Source organism: Lactuca virosa, chromosome 8 (assembly GCF_052849685.1).
Source record: "Lactuca virosa cultivar CGN04683 chromosome 8, Lactuca_virosa_CGN04683_v6, whole genome shotgun sequence".
NCBI classification, from domain to species: domain Eukaryota; kingdom Viridiplantae; phylum Streptophyta; class Magnoliopsida; order Asterales; family Asteraceae; genus Lactuca; species Lactuca virosa.
This window is the reverse complement of record NC_136433.1, coordinates 205,416,643-205,421,403: the sequence shown is the minus strand read 5'-3', so window position 1 is coordinate 205,421,403 and position 4,761 is coordinate 205,416,643. Positions and strand designations below refer to the sequence as shown.

Here is a 4,761-nt window from a genome sequence, read left to right as displayed (position 1 = left end):
CTTTTTCCAAATAACTTGTATTCTCAGGAATCCATTAGACAGGTACACTCCCGAAGCTTTTGAGAAGACTACCTAGTACCGTACCGCGACTCTTGTCTCCTCCTGTACCTACTTCAGTGTTTGAATATGTAATGTTTAAACGCTTATGTAAAACTTATACTTATTAATGCAATGGTTGTTTGTACTTTGATTACTATATTGCATGTGTTGTGATACTTACCTAAAGTCCTCCGCCCCCGAACGTTTCCGCCGTTCTGATTTGGGGGTGCGACAAGATTAATGATTACCACCGAATTGGCTAAATCATTTATAGAAGTAGAATTTCCAAATTCACAAGGCAAAGTAAGTTGGCCCGGATGTCCCATTTTGATTGGTAACCCATTGATGACTGCACTGAACATAACTCATTTAACACTATGGTTGATACCTTTTCCATCTCCTTCCTATTAGTCATAACATCTGTTGTAAACTTAGGAAGCTTAGCCATTGACTTAAAAAATGAAGCATTTATCGAGAGTGAGAGTACTTGTTCCATAAACTTCTTTTGTTCATGCTCTAGAGAATGCTTAAGGGATTGAGAAGGAATGGCAAAGGAGGCTGATTAGAATTAGGAGGTGAAAATTTTCGATCCTCCCGTAACCAAGACGTGGTAGAGTAACCACGACATAGTGAATCATCATAATACAATCCTCATTTTTCTCTTTTAGCTTCGAGCTTCCTTTCTTCCAAATATGAATCGAGCTGTGTAGTAGCTGTTTCATGGATAATAAATGGCTCAGAATGAACTTCTTCTTCCTTGTAAATTTCCATTACATGGGGTTTTGATTTTGTGTCTTGATTTCGAGGTGGTAATCTCTCATTAACAAGTGTTGTTAATTGCCCAAGTTGTGTCTCTATGTTCTTGAAGGAAACTTGATGATTTCTCACATTAGCATCAGTAGCATCATGCCTTTTTTTTGAGGCTTCCATAAACTTATGAAGTACCGACTCAAAATCCTTCTTCTTTTCGGGTGGTGGTTGCTCTTTTTGGTAGAAACCCCATCCGGTTTCTCTAACCTTTTCATCTTTTTTCTTCTTGTAATCTTCATATGGAAACCACTCCTTTTTGGGCTTCCTCCAATATTCATCAAATCGATCACCACTCGAGTAGCAAACTTGGGCTTTTCGGTTACCATTTTCATGTAAATCACTATCCTTAGCAAATGTGGCTCACTATAATTGTTACAACAAACTCTTATCGTATGGATTGATTGATCTATCTTAGTCATCCTATGATCCATATTCTCTAACTTTTCCAAAACCACAATAATGTTCTCGTTCCCTCCATCCACTTTTCCTCTAGTACTATCCTCTCGTGAGTTATGATACTCACGTGAATGCTTTGCGAATTCTTCTATCAACTCTTTGATGGTTGTCAGATCCTTCTTCGTCATTGGTCCTTGAGAGTCATGAAATTGTCTTGTTGTGACATTCACTCCATCATAGAAAATGGATACATCTTGTTGGACATTAAGATCATGTTGAGGACAACTTCTAAGCAAGCCCTTGTATCTCTCCCATGCTTCATATAAGGACTCTCCAACCTCTTGTCGAAAATTAGTAATCTTCTTCTTGAGCTTTGAGATCTTTTAATGTGGACTAAATTGCTCAATAAAAGCATCACAAAGATTTTCCCATGTAGTAATCGATCCGAGTGCAAGTGATTTCAACCACACTTTAGCTTCACCAAGAAATGTCTCCGGAAGCATCCTATGTAACACAGATTCTCTTGGCACGTTAGGAACATTGAAGTAATTTGCAATGTCCTTCACTTCATCATTATACTTAAATGCATCTTCATACTTTTTTCCCGTAGAGAGGTAGGTCCTTGAGCATTGATAGAATATGCCCCTTGAGCTCAAAAATTCTGTCAGCTGGTATCTCGGGTGGACCAAGCCCTGGTCCATTATCTCCACCTATCCTCATCTTGTAATCCACCGTAGTCATTTTCTTGATATCCTCTATCTCTTCAACCTCGCTTTTTATATCTTCGTCTGAACTTTCTACGGTTGATGTTTCTGGCTCGTATCCAATTCCCTTCTTATCCTTATATCTGTTGGATTAATGTCTAAGTCCATAACTATAATTGGTAAGACTTGACCCGACCCGGCATGGTCCATTTGGGTTGCATGGCATCATGCATTTGGATAGACTATAATGAGAGAAATAACACTTAAGGTTGGTTAATATATTATAAGTTCTAATATATTAATAAGGTTATTTAATTAGTATTGATCAAGAATTAATTTGGAATTAATTAAGTGATCAAAAGGAGAGTAATTAAATATATGGGTTGATTGTGTAAATCATTCATTCTTATATATGTGGGCTTGTGATCCAAGATTCCTTATGTTGGACTAAGTCCATGGGGTGACCCATGGATACTCCATGGAGGTTAAAATCCATGGAGCATAAGGAATGGGTAAAGTTATGAGTTACATGGTGTAACCCTAATAGCCACCATATAAAAGAATCCCATGGCTCAAGAAATCGTGCACTAATGTGTGAGTGTGAGGGCTAGACGATTTCAAGGAGTGTTCAAGTTTCTCTCAAGTTATTCCAAGTGTATTTGGTGTTGTGTGAACCATTTGAGGTGTCACACTTGGGGCACTAGGCACTCAAGCTTCATGAAGACATTCTACATCAAAGAGGTATGTATTCTATCTTGTTATATTTATTATTTTGTATGCTAGATTAGGATAATACCTTGGATGTTCATAATTGTATGTATAATAGAGAAAACATAGATCCAAGGTATTTAGGGTTGCATGTACACTTAGGAGTGTTAGAATGCTCATAACCCAACAGTGGTGTCAGAGCCTACGCTTGTTTTCTTGTTATACTTGCAAAAGTAGCTGAAAAATCGAGTTGGATGCATATATTCGATTGTTTTGGCTGGAATTGGACTAGGAACATTACCCTAAGATGTTTTTGGACTTATAAACTCGTTTTTGGACTAGGGCATACTCGAGATTGAAACATGCCTTTGAACAGTTCAATGAATCTCAAAGATCTAAGACTTTCAAATCCAATTAAAACCTAATAAATTATTTCGTTTTTCATGGTGGAAATTGGTGAATCGTCATTCACCTACCTTCAAATATTTTATAGCTTGGATTACGGCATCCCTCTTCTAAGTTATAAAATAGTTTGTTGGGTCCTAGCCTTAATATTTCATATTGGGTGTCATATTAAGGACTTTAAATCAACTATCTTGAATATCTCCCAAAAAGATGTCTGGTCTAGACATTTATGATCTTCCCAAATCTCTTGAAACAAGCTTTCCTAAATGAAGATGATGTCCCATGGATATCATACTTCTTTCACCTCCTCCAATTATTCTCCCTAACCCACAAGCTCCTAAAAAGTTTAAGGTCACTCAAGCCCTATTGGCAAGGCAAGGTCTAGGTGTGATCACATCTTGGAGATGTAGTCACATATTGACAAGCCGGGAGAGTTAGGTGTCAAAGTCTTGAGAAAGTTGGTGGCTTAACTACTTTCTATGTCACATAGTGAGTTCTTTTGGGAATCCTATGAAACAGACTAAGACAAGACCCTTAATGATCTTATCTATTTGCTAAGATCAACTTCCTAACACGCTATGGACATTGACAATGATGACATTGGATATCCAGTAAAGCTCTCTCTTCCCAATGGAAAGGGATCGGCCATAGTCAACTCGGTTGACCCAATGGTAAAGAGATAGGCGAAGTCTGAGATAGTCCCATTATCAAGGGTCCATAGGTAACTATTGCCAAAGGAAGGGGCATTGGTTACGAAGCTGCCAAATTTACCTAAGGATGTTAAAGTCAATAAGTTTGGCTCTACTTCAGGTAAAGTCCATTGTCTAACTCTATTAAGTACATGCTGATTCTGATCGCGAAGATGGATTTCAATCGCATGGTTCGGTGATCAGAATTTTGGGCTATTACTTAAGAGTTATGATATTTATATTGCTTAGGAATAGATAACAACAAGGTTTTCATATGAATTGTAAGGATAAGTTTTTCCGCAAAGTTTTAAAATAAAAGAAAAGGTTTTGATTTTATTTATTTTAAGTATCCTTACAATGGAATTTGTGAAAAGTTGTTGCTTATAAGATTCCATTGATAGCAATATTGGAAAAATGGATTTGATTCTTTCGGTTGTGGTAGTGTCTAATATTACCAAATAAGGAAAGATTCTCATCACCCAAGGTTCAATTGGACCGAAACTTGGAATCATGCAAGTTGTATAGTATGATGAATGAGAACTTTCAGCTTGGAAAATTAAGACTAATTCCTTATGTGAATAAGGAAAGGACTAAGGGATCGACTACACATTCTTGTGCACTGGTCAAGTCCACCACAAAAGATCAAGAAGACTATTTGTCATGATTTACTTAAGTTCAGTAAATATGGTTATACTTATAAGTTTAAGTATAAGTCTGTAGCATTGGAGAAGTTTCAATGTGAGACAGAACGAATAAGAAGAATCAAAGAATGGCAAAAAGATAAAAGTTTCTCAAATCTGAAAAGATGGGAGAGTACTTTAGTATCATGTTTATGATCATCTTAATGATTAAGATACCATATCACAATTGGTCCTCTAAAGTCATCTTAGTGCATTCTTATGACTAAGAAGAGGAGTCATGAATTGTTGAAATGGTTAAATCAAAAAGATGAGTCATACTTCGTTCCAAAAACAATTCTTAGAGTCATACTCCAAGATTGTAACTTGAGT

General features: G+C 36.8%; 1 non-coding gene across 1 annotated transcript; it reads left to right on the top strand.

The window, feature by feature from the left end:
• The first annotated feature begins 1,512 nt into the window (after positions 1-1,512).
• LOC145135199 (small nucleolar RNA R71) lies at positions 1,513-1,619 on the top strand. Its single transcript, XR_013719661.1, has one exon. It is a non-coding gene; the product is annotated as a small nucleolar RNA R71 (small nucleolar RNA).
• Positions 1,620-4,761: the final 3,142 nt, after the last annotated feature.